The 12,913-nt window shown below is 42.1% G+C and overlaps 1 protein-coding gene across 4 annotated transcripts in view; it reads right to left on the reverse strand.

Moving 5' to 3' along the window:
• cadm1a (cell adhesion molecule 1a) overlaps positions 1–12,913 on the reverse strand; it is a 291,106-nt gene that overhangs the window by 103,094 nt on the left and 175,099 nt on the right. The window lies entirely within an intron of this gene.

Raw genomic sequence — 12,913 nt, forward strand, 5'->3', positions numbered from 1 at the left:
CGAAAAGGCCAGTGAAATATCAAAAGATTTACTTGCCAATAACATATGTACATTGCCATGCAGACGCCGTGGCCGATAATACAGGCTCTGCATCTCGTATTACTCTTTGGCGGCAAAGTCCTAACAGAAGGACGGACATACTGCGCAGTCAAATCATTAATCATTCCAAGGCACTCATACTTTTGTTGTTATTGAGGGACTCACGCAAGACATATTCTCGTAACAGAAGTTGAGAGCGGCAAATTAAAGTAAACAAAAAGAAGACGTGCATTCACGCTTCATGTAACAGGGAAGTTGGAAGCCATGCGTCTACAAGGAATTTCCTTGATTGACAACGGGGGAGAGAGAAAAAATAAATACATCAAAATCAATGAATTGTTACTTTTTAAAATTGGAAGATCTCTCTCTGAATGTTGCGAAGTTGTGTCATAGCGTGGATGTAGCTCAATTTCCCATAGCTGACGCAAAATATCAAAATATCTTCTGTGAACAGCAAATTAGTCAAGACTGAATCGACAGCGCCTCTGCTACCGAATTCCCCCAAATTCTCAATGATTGATGAATCCAGTTTGATGCGTAATTGTGGACTCTGACAATTTTGTGTCGTGAATTTCAGTAACTAAAGATAAGTGTTGACTTCACGGAAAGAGAAGGAAGTTAAACAGGCCAATCACCTCGATACCATGTACAGTACATTGGAACTTGTAAGGTAGAACGCCATCCATGTTGGTGGGCCAATTGTTCAGATTTCTAAACATTTTTTCTTCACATAATCATCATATTTACTGTACAAAATCCACAATGGTCAGTGAAATAACTAAAAAGTAGTAATCATGAAAATTAAGCATTGATTTATTTTTGTAGACCAACAGATCTTGGCCATTCTGAGGTGTTTTTAGCTGTGTATTTTGGGTCTTAAGCCAGTTGGAGGACCCATTACGTGCTGCTTTTTGACACTGGGCAGGACGGAAGGCCATGATAGTCTTCATGGATTTTACTGTATGCTGCACAGATTTAAGAACCTCTGTGTCTGATGCGAAGCACCCCCAGAAAAGAATAATATAGGTCTTCAAAAGATCTCATCCAAAGAAAAAAGATAAAAGCAGGCAAAGTGTTTCTCCTTTGATAGTTGGTGAGGTCTTGTGCGATACGCTGACATCATGCATGATGACGGTTTGAACTTGAAATTTAGAGGCATATTATTTTGGTCAAATTTGGGATTACCGGACATCAGAATCATTCAACTTGAGAAGTTCCACTGCAGAATTTGGTGAGTTGTGACAATCTATTGATTTATGGAAGTTGGCCTATGGATTTAATGATACAAATAAGACAAGAAGAGAGGAATTGTCCTTTTGGCATGCTGTCGTATTCGAAAATCCAGAGTCTCTTTGTTATAGCTTTGGTGCTAAAACAATCACAGATGGCCAAGCTTTGCATTCAGAGTGAAAAAGACACAATCTCATGTGTGCAATTTAGTAACATTTCGGCACGAAGTGAAATGCTTTAATTCCAACTTCTCCCTGCCATCTGGGCCCGACGGGACTGGGGCAGCTGCAGGTGGATCATCTACTGCTGGGTTGTCGAGACGCTTGCCGAGCTATAGCGCCATACGCACCCTTGTCACATGATTTGCTGGCTAAATATAGACGCCGATTACGTCTCCGTGAGCGGGAGGGTGCGGTTTGTCCTCAATAACGCATTACATCGCTCCCGCAAGCACGTGGTGTGACATGCTTTTACACAAGGATAGCAGGCTAATATGCGATGCCATGCTTGTTAAGCAGACTCTTACATCAAAAGGGACCACCCCCCTTCGCCCAGATGGATTACGCGCATGCATGTAAATATGCTGAAATCCTTCCAACAGCACGGTGAGGAAAAAGTGGGTTAAATCTCATTCTCCTCTACCATATGGAGTCTTTTGTGTGTTTCCACTTGCATTCACAGTTAATTCTACACATTCGCTCTGCTAAGTTAATTATTATGGTCTATATTTGCTGGTCTACAGCTACAGTCCGCTGGTTCAGAGGAGATTCAAACAATGGTTCAGAAGCTTATTGGGTTTTTAAAGCCCTTGCGGACTGATGAGTTCTCCACAGCAGTATTTGTGCTGAGTCACTGGTGAAAGAGTTGGCGGGGGGACTTGATGTCATCACATGATCTCGATTAGCTGAGAAATGTTGTCGCCGAGGAGGAAATCAAGTTACTTTATAGTGCTGTATGGTGGCAGTGAACCCAACTCAACTCACAACAAGCAACAGTTTGGCAAACAATGAGCAAATCTTCGAAAAAGAGGCTTTGAGCTGTTTAACGTCACATGCAGTTGAAGTTTACTGTCAAGCTAAACATAAAGCAAACAGAATTACACGAACAAAAAACAAAAACAAACGTCTTAAAATCTGCTAGCTTAATGTTAATACTAATGGGAAACGTTATAGACAGGTTAACGTATAGCATCTATGTGGCGGTGTCATAGCGCTTTAAGCAACGGGCCTTTGAACACAAACGGTGCAGCAACACGTGGACAGACAATATAACGTTGAATGGCAAATTTAAGGACGAAACGTCATCTTTTCGTATAACTAAGGCCTTACTTATGGAAAAACAAATGTAAGACTTAAGGATGAGCGGACACAATGATCAAAATGACCGGGACAAAGACTGATGAGCATCCATAATTAAGCAAATATGAAAGCAGTGCAAAAATCAACTTGCTTCATTTGAATGTGACGCTCGAGCCTGTGATACTGACCGTACTTTGGCAGGTTTAGGCAGTGGACATACCAGCCACCATCTAATTTCCTGCCTTACACAGACATTAATGAAGCGCGAGATGAGATGTGAGCAGAGATGAGCTTCTGTACAGTATATATACCCTTTAATGACTAATTACATGAGGAGGACGACTTAACGAACTCCACATTCCATAAGTCATGCCATCAGGAGAGCTCATCGGAAACGGCATGGATCAAGCCGCGATTCTTTTGGTCGCCATCCATTGAACCGAAATCAAAACGGTGTCCCCGTGCCCCTGAAGAGTAGCGCGTCGTCCGGGGACGTTTTTGACAGATGAGCCGTGATGGATTTGGCATTTGCGACCGGCGACCAACCCGCGGCGAGTGCGCCATCTGGGCAATCAGCAGTCAGCATGACCTCCTCGCACTCACACATCTGACCGTCATCATCACACCCCACGCGTGTGCCAGCACACACGCGGATCAGGACCTCCCAGCGATTGAATCCAATGCAAACGCCGATGAAAATAATAGGATGAAAGATTGATCGGGACACACCAGTCAAGAGAAACAAAGTGTCCCCATCAGTCTCAAGGTTGAGTAGGCTTGAATATGAATAGAGACGGGCCCAATAATCAACACGACATCAACTACTTGTGTTGGTGCACAACAGCTTGAATGACTTTGGCCTTATCTCGCCCCAACAGTCAGTAGCCGACGCAAGATCCAATAGTGGCGGCTTTTATAGAAGGGCCAGATAGCATTGATTGGCGCATGAAAAAGACCATCTCAGTATGGCCGCCGCAATGATTTGATGTTCCCCCTATGTTCTCTTCAGGAGCCCCACAACAGATTTAATGCAGTGATTTATGATCACGATTTAACAATAATAACAAAACCATACATACGCCAGTCTGAAAAGCTGCACGTTACCTTAAACATACAAAGGGGATAAGGACCTAGAAAAGCAGAAAAATATACAGTTTAAAAATACATTCCTTGTCAGACCACAGTTCTGTGACAGTGCTTGATCAATTTGGGTGACTTTCAAAACAAAACTTCCCATTGAGATCAAATGTATTTTCGGAATACTGTAACTGTATTGTTGCGATAAAGTCAATTTGAGCTAGCGCATGACAGGGTAACGTAGTGTTGTCAAGCTGCACACACAAAGGGAGTCAACATTCACGATACTGGTCACATAATATCGGTATCAAATTCCTTTGTTCACGAAAAGCTGCTTGCTGACTCGTCCTATCAAGCCAAAGGCAATGGCAACAACAACAGGAAGTAGAAACCCTTGCAAAACAAAACTCGTAGCAGCACTAACCATAACGACTGGTGACCATCCCTGAAAACACCTGGACACTACCAAAAATGTTTTTACTTTAAATGAGTCAGCTTATTTAACAGTAAACTCAGGGGATAGTCGTCTCTTACTACCACAGTCGTCCTTTACGGCGCAAAAATCCACAGGGAAAAAAAAAAAAATGGCTAAAATGAAGACTGCAGGGATATGCTGACAGCTCGAGTGATATGATGACGTCATGTGTGGCAACGGTTCGATTTCCAATAATTGTTTCGACTCCAAATTGAGGTGTCCGAGCTCTAACGTCCCACTGTACCTGCAAGCGTAATTGAGACTGAAGTCGTATTGATTGGGAACCTGGAGGCTTGTCAGGACAGTCCAGCACTGGACTCAAACTGATGACCGCAGCGCTTGAGAGGCTGGCGTTCCAGACCCCGCCGCGCGTCCCTTAAGGTGCTCGGGAAAAATGAGGTTTACTCGACCTGCTGGCCAGAGGCCCAATTGCCCGAGATGAATGATTGCGAAGCTTCAGTGACCTATATCCGGCCGATCAATTTATCAGAAACAAGATTGGACCACCTTGGGACATCAGGATGGTCTTTGGTTTAAAGCAAACCAAAGCTCCTTTAAATGTGACCGCCTCTAATCAAGCGGGTTCAATCAATGATGCCTTTTTTTTTTTTTTTTTCTGAGACAGTCGAGGTCGTTTCGGACTAGGTCAACACTAAAAATAAAACTGTCTGGCAGGAAGCGAATCACAGCAGGTGACAGGGGGAGAGATGGCCACCAAAGAAGACGGCGATAAGGTCGCGCACACGACCCGCTTATGCATCAATGTTGCAATTTATGAACAGGATGACTGTTTTGTCCTTTTCGATGCTGGATGACATTTTTGATGACAAGCGCACAAAATGCAATCATTTCAATGATCAATAAGCACTTGAGTTTTGATCCTTCAAAGTGGAACAAAATAATTTCATACAATCGGGGCTCAAACAGCCGCCGTCATAAAACCGTTTTAAGTAAAATGTAACATCCTCAACTGTCATAATGTGTAATGTAGAGTAACAATGAAATTAAAATAACGACGCCTGATAGATCCGCAATGTGTAATACTGCTGTTTTGGCTAGCGACACAGTCAAAATGGGCTTACGATTTGTTATCTGTGAGTGTAGATAAGTTTGGCTCGACTTTTGATGCTTATTCTTCCAGAAAAAAACATTTGGTTTTTTGATTTTGACATGTGAGCAAAAATTCGAGATACAAGCACTGTATGGTGGTACAACAAGCAGCAGTTTGGCAGATAGTAAACAATTGTTCAAAACAGAGGCTTCAAGCTGTTGATTGCAACTTCCGGTTTAAGTTTGTCAAACTAATCATAAGACCAACCACAACCACATTGTTTTGCTGTAGGGAAGTCCGTTTAGCATAATGCTAACAAAAAATGCAAAATGCCTCAGACAGGCTAACGAATTGCAAGGAGGAGGAGCACAATGTCAATGACAAAGGCCCACTATACTTGGTTTAGTATTCAAAAAGCAAACTGGGACACACAGTCTCAGCATTTTGCTAAGAGGCACCTTGCTTTGTTCCTATTTATATTATACTGATGCCATTTACCAAGTGCAACCTTGTTTCAAGGTCCACACATCAATACCAGAGGAAGAACTTTGTGTAGGATTGTTACACTTGGTTAAGAACTCATGTTACTGTCAGTTACGTATCGCGTGTTCGGGTAAAATCTGCACTTTTAGTGCGATGGAGCATCTGCGCTGACCTCTCATATTGACACAGAAGACTAACGGTTATGGAGTTCATTAAATTCCCACTACGTCGGACCACTGGAGGGGGTTTGGGGGGGAGGCACGAGCTTCTCCCCGCATTCAGGGTCAGGACAAAGTGTCAGCATTTGATGTCCCGGAATGAGAACGAGCTGCTCAGGCGTAATTAACTTTGCAGGACCGTTAAAATGCCTCAGCACACGCGGACACACACAATCCTTGAAGTCTTTGCTCATCGTGTGAGTGCGATGAGTTTCACTGGGCGCTGGATGGAATTGATTTTGTGCCAGTGGTGGGCCTATTCCTGTGCACCTGATTCTTCTTCTTTTCTATTCCCCCCCGAACCAGCCAGTCTTTTTTTTCCGCTTTGTAAGCAAAAAGAAACGACACGCTGACATGTCACACCGACCATGACCACTCATTATCTTGTGGGTTTCAGCGCCCCCGGGTCACTAAAGAGAGAAGTAACTCACACAGTGGACAGTGTTCGGGACCAATAAGAAAACAGGAACAGTAACATGTGATATACCTACAAAAATTATGTCAAAAGGTGTCATGGTACCAATTATTTCAGTATTGGGGCATTTTAATGATAAACCACCGTGACTATTATCACTTCAATTCCGAATTAGCGTTCCTACCCTGTTTAACGTTGCTGATGTTGTCGTTGTCATTTGGCTTCAGCAAGCAATCTGGAAAAGAAATTTGTTCATATTGGCGTTTCTAATTGAAATGATCGTCACTAGCGTATTTAGTGTGTCTGATGTAGCAGCTGTCCCACGACGGAGAAAGAAGGTTAGTATTAGCCTGTCAAATCGGAATTATCGTCACTACTGTATTTAGCGTCCGTGATGTGGCTAGCAGCTGTCACGCGACTCCATTAAATGAACGGAGAAAGAAGATGGTTAATATTAGCGTTTCAAATCGCAATTATCGTCCTTAGCGCATTTATCGTCTCTGATGTAGCTAGCAGCTGTCCTTTGACTCCAGCAAACAAAACGAGAAAGAAAAAGGTTTCAAACTAAGTATCATTAGTACCAACTCGTCATCCCGTTACCCAAGTTATTTTTAACTTGTCACGAATGTCACAATATCGATGAAAAAATATGCTTGCTAAAAATGGTTTTTTCTTTATGTCTGCGTTCTGACTCACAGTCATCTAGATCACAGTAATCCGGTTGAATCGAGACAACTGGACCACACCTTGTTTATTGAATTAGTTTTTTTTCTTCGTCTTGTTTTCCAATGGATAGAATGGATACAAATGGACAAAGTTGAAAGTAGAGAGGGGAGGGGGCGAGGGAGGGACAAAGCGAGGGGAAAATGGAAAGATGGCGGCTTGAATGAACGCCGAGGCGGGCGGTGGGGTGCACCGGCCGCGGGGCAGTAGGCTACATATTGGCATCGATCCAGAGGAAGGGGCCATCAAAGTCTGAGTGACATTATATGGCGCCGCCGACTGCGCCGGGCGCCGTCCTCAGCAGCGGGCGCAGAAAGCCGTGACATTGTCGGCCACGCTGGGAAAGCATCGCCGCTCTTGACTACCGCTGAGCCGCGGATATTTTCTTCATAGGGCCGCAAGCGGAGGGGTGGAGGAGCGGAGGGGGACGGAGGGGCTAGGCGTTATCAGCCAAGTGTGATATACTAGATGGCTATTAAATATGGATTCGGAGCAAAATGAAAACGCAACAGGAGGGGGACTTTTATTGCTAGTGGGGGAAGAATTTGCCTCAAGTGTAATGAGCGTGTGCCATACATCAAATAATGGATAAATAACAAGGTGTCTTCTTGTTAATGCTAAAGCGCCCTTAAAACGACACCGTGGTTTATGGAAAGCACGCGAGACGGCTCCTGGTGGAATTTTATTATTATTATTTTTTTAATCAACAGCTTTCCACATTCAGGCGTGCTGACTTTCCTGTTATATTAAAGCAGGGGTGGGCCAATTTCCGTGCTCCAGGGCTAAATTTTATTTTTTTAAATCTACACATGGGCCATGTATTTATAGAAATACCCTAAGATGCCACAGCATGGCGCCAAAGCCCTTTCTAATGAGGAAAGTAGGACATTAATCACTCCAAGGAAGTTTATTGAGGTGACAAATCTTGACTGAGAGACGAGCTTTGTATGTCGGGGAGGAGCTAAGTTTAGCCTGGGTTGTTAGTGGAAGTCAAGGGTTTGTTACCTACAGATTACACTCGTATGACAGTTGAGAATCTTCAAATGTGACTGAAAACAGTGCCTGGACAGTTAATAAAACATGACAATGACAGTTTGACTGTGGAACATTAATTCCATCTTCATTATTTCCTAGGGGAAAATGTTTTATTGTACACTCCATATATGTCATTGTATTTTATTATACCGTATTTATCATTATGAAAAACAATCACGTTTTTACCGCTATACTGCGCTGAACAAACATCAATGACACCATCGGTTAATCAACCACGAATCGACTTTCATCATATTTTAGTCGACTACAAAAAATGTTGAGTCGTTCAACCACTAGTAAGCATTCACCCCACTTCTGTCGCCAACTATAACCAAATACACTTCCTCGCCCGCAGCTGGTGATGTTTTTCGGATCGCATACTTTGTGCTTTTTACCTTCCCTGCGACTGAAAAAAGAAATCTAATCAGGGGAGCAGCTCGGCCCTAAAGTGAACCGACACTAGTGTTTTAGGAGGCAACAACAGACTTTTCCTCACAGATTATCACAGACAAGCCCGAGCAGCATCAATATTTAATTTGACGCCGCCGCCGCTGCCTCGAAACAAACACTATTTGAGGATTAATGTCAATAAAACTATGACGGACGGCTCTGACCTTAATCACAGACAACAAAACAACGACGAAGGAACGTGATAAAAGTGTCTCCCCGGATACACGGCGGGAGCCAAAATGCAATATTTGAGAGGTGGAACAGCTTTGGGAAGTACTGAACAAAAATAAATAAATAAAATGAAATAAACCTTGAATAAAAATAAAAAAAACAAGACTGGGTGGAAGAAATGTGGTCCCTGCAGTGTGCCATCGGTATGAATTTGCAAACATACCCAACCTCACGCCTAAAAAGAATCCACAATATCATGTCTAAGCCATTTGACACTGCCCACAGTACCGTTAACAGACAAACAACACGTGGGAAGGGTGATGACGGTTGTCATGGTTACAAAAATGACAGCAACAAACGTGTCAGAGAGGCCTGCATTTTATGGGGATTAAGAATAGTTATATGGAAGGTTGAAAGTGAAAGTCCTCCAAAACCCACTTCAGAAGGAACAAAAAATGCCTCCCTCAAATGGACACCTCAGATTTGCCTGTTAGGAATAAAAAAAATAAAAACAAAAACACACAGTTACTGTAAATACTTCAGTTAAAGAGTTGAACACTGAGCCTATTTAAACTAGGTTGCTAACCAAAACAGCAGCATCTAGAACAGCCCTCGCCCAAAAGAGTAGACTCTCTTCTTTCTCCAGAAAAATGCTCATTGCTAGCTTTTTCTGTTTTTTGTTTTTTTTAGTAATCATCAGCAGAACGTGAGTTGGTTCCACCAAACACCGGTTTCCGAGCAACAAGGGGAGAAAACGAGCTTTTTGTGAAAAAAAACGTTTAGCAGAACAGAGACTAAGACGCTAACAATTTTTGCTTTTGTGACACCTCAAACTAGACAACAACAAAAACAAGACTTAGAAAGGGCTTTTGATGGCAAAATAACAATGTAGTTACAGATATAGCACTAGGATACGCGCCATGACCGACGATAGCTCACCGCATGGCTCAAGTTGAACGTGGTATTCCTCATTCACTCTGTCCTTTCTCACGATCGTGACACTTACTTTCTCCTACCTACTGCCATGCATACTCCGTTTATACCATACATATACACACTGTTTGAGTGTGAGGTGCCTAAATTTCACAGGCAAGCTGGGTGAGACCCTCTTCCACACCTACCTGTTGAAAAATGTACTTGACGAATATATACGTCTGTGGCAGTCAATGTTTGGATTCCAGTTGACGAATAAGTTAAGATCTTGCGTTATTTGTAGCCTTTAACAATGATTGGAGTTCCAGTAGACCGACTATGCATGCTTATATATAGCGCTCCTCCTTATTGGCTGTACACGACGCCGATCAAGTCCCGATACGCCGCTGTAAGTAAGTCCTTTGAGAGCTGACAACAGATTAAGCGTCAGATGGAAAAGTTCAACAGGCTCATCAGCATGCAGCTACGTCGCCTAAATATCACGACCCGAGTACAACAAACCCGCATTCTGAATCTTATTAGCTGCGAAAGGTGTTTTTGGTGTAAGTGCAAATGAGAGCATCAGCTGGCGAATGCCGGAGAATGTCAGCATGCAGTCAATGAGAACAACCACCTTGATGTTTCGTCCTCCTTTCCTTGATTTGTCATGGTTAGCCATGCAACCTGTTGCTTCTGAACATGTTTGTGTGTACACCGTAAAAGAGTTCCGATAATACTGTCACCTCAAATGACACTGTGATTTGAAGAAAATCAGTCATAACTTCATGAAACTAGAAGAAAAATACAAATTTTTTGCATTGAGCTCTCAAGCACTGTTGCTCACTATTTACAAATCACTGTTTTATGTTTTTTTCCTTTTGATTCTATCTCCAGCTAATCTCTGAAAAATTATTCACGTATGTTTGTGCTCTTTCTGTAATGCCCTACGATGCCTGTAATAGGAAAGTAGTAGACTGGTGTCGCGAAAGTTTGTTGGAGTGAGACATCTCGAGTGAGAGTCAAGCTTTGTACCTGGGGGAGGAGCTAAGTTTAGACTAGGTTATTAGCCGAAGAAGTTACGAGAGAGTCATCACCACGTGCATGTACAAACACACTTCCGGTGCATTGTTTTCAAAATCAAATCATCTCTAAAACATTTATTTTTGTTGCGAAATAAAATTTTAATATTAAACTGTTAGGGGATCATAGTTTGTCGCAAAATTTACAGTTTAAACTATTAATATACCCGATTCTGAACATTTTTCGGCGGGTGATGTCAGTTACTCACGATAATGACTATTTGCTCACTGGGACTCCCAAATTGTTTATCTATATGCACCAACAAAAACAGTTCCAATAGTAAAAACGCTAGCTCAAGTGAAACTGTTCACTGTCTTTTGAACACAAAATGTCATAATCTTCATTAAAAGTGAAGAAAATATACTAGTTGTTGAACTTTCTAAATGTGTTACAAACACAATGGAAACATAATCCAAATAAAACTGTGTGCTGGTAGACGGACCGCTATTATTTTCTTCTTATCCCTGGGTTCCTTAGTTGAGAAACAACGTAACACTTTTACAATCCTTAACAAAACTGTGGAGTTGCAATACAGTCACTTGAAATAATGGTATTTGGGAAAAAAGTTTTTCTTTTCAGCCTTTTTAGTTTTGTTCGTCTGTTACGTTTTTGGATAAAAACAACAAAAATGAAAGCTGCAAGAAGCGATGCACAGGGACCAACATTAGCGGCTGAGACATACACAGCTTGGCAATTTAGCGTCGCCCATCTGTTGAGGATACCTTCTTCCGAATGGGGCTCATTTCGGCCGACTCCCTGGTAGGAAGGAGTTCATCGAAGTAGAAGCCTTGGAATTTACCCAAAATGGCTGCTTCAAACCAAAATGGCCTATTTCCTGTTCAATTTTGCGAATCCTTGAGACTTTTTTTGTGTCTCCTGTTGTGATAGACATGTAATGTCTGAGGTAACTTTCCACTACTACTGTAACTACGTTTCCGGGAGGTTCTAGTCGGGACCTCTAAAATACACACTTGAGGCCAAAATGTCCTTGGACAAAACCTCCACCAGCTTCTGATGCTATACTCTACATTGCAAGAACATACATTAATGGATAAATGTTCACAGAGTCGTTTTATGAAACGATTATCAACGCTCCAGATTTAGTCTAGCCAATGAGAAGCTTGACTCTCCAGTTTATCCCCAGGGGAAGACAACAGCGTCCAGATTGCAAATCCCTCAACCATGATGCCCAAAGACCAAACGATTACCCCCCCCCCCATTGCCCACAACCACACGCCGGAAACGAGCCACCCATCTGCAATTAAAAATCGGCGGGAGGCCCGGGATTCTACAGAAACGCATTTTGTCACACCGACACTGGAGGGGACGGTTGAAGCGGGATGGTCGCTCATGAATATCAAATGGCAGCCCCCTTTTTTTTTGGAAGTGTCACACACTTCACGCTCTGCGAAATTAATCATCGCCAGCCACCGCAGTGACTTCTCAAGGATGTTCCGATAAACTCGGACAGACAAAGACACGGATGTTTGGAAGGCCGGAAATAAGAGGCGCTAAAAACAGAAGACAACTAAAAATAGCAAAAACGTAATTCCTTAGGCTCGTGGTTCTCAAACTACCAACAACAAAAAATATTTAGCTCTCCACATACTGCACCACCATCATGACCAACATGAAAATATGTGCAGTAGTGTAGTGTTAATCAAAAAATGAGACAGGTTTTATTCTTAAAAAGTATATTGACTATTAACACTGCATTCAAATCTAGGTAAAAAAACAAAAAAACAAAAAACAAAAATTTAAATTTGAATTCTGATTCAGTTCAAATGTTTTACATGTACAAGTTACATAAAAAAAATTACCTAAATAACTGTTTAAAAACAATCAGTTTAGAAATATTTAATGCAAATGTATTGAACTTAAAAGTTAAATACAACTGAACTGCAGAGGGAACCCGTGAAGCCCCTTTTCCAGTGTCAGTCAAAAAAACATTTTTCCACCTTTTCCGAAAATGGTAATTAGTGAATGGTATTGGAGCAAATCTCCTTGATCGATTATGGGGGAAATTAAAACTCAATTTCTCTATGACAATATTTCCTTGTTAATTCAATCAAGTGTAACTCCAGAAGTCAACCCAGCAGTTTTATGCCTTCTAAGATAGCATCAGAAGCCTCTTTCACACTCCCTCGAAAAAAACTGAATTTTCCTACCTTTTTAGCCTTGCTTTCGTATTCCGTATAAATGGCACGACACTAAATGAGGGGACAAAGTCGACCCAGAAAGGCAAAAATAGCGTTT

The sequence above is a fragment of the Phyllopteryx taeniolatus genome, chromosome 17, assembly GCF_024500385.1.
Source record: "Phyllopteryx taeniolatus isolate TA_2022b chromosome 17, UOR_Ptae_1.2, whole genome shotgun sequence".
Taxonomy (NCBI): domain Eukaryota; kingdom Metazoa; phylum Chordata; class Actinopteri; order Syngnathiformes; family Syngnathidae; genus Phyllopteryx; species Phyllopteryx taeniolatus.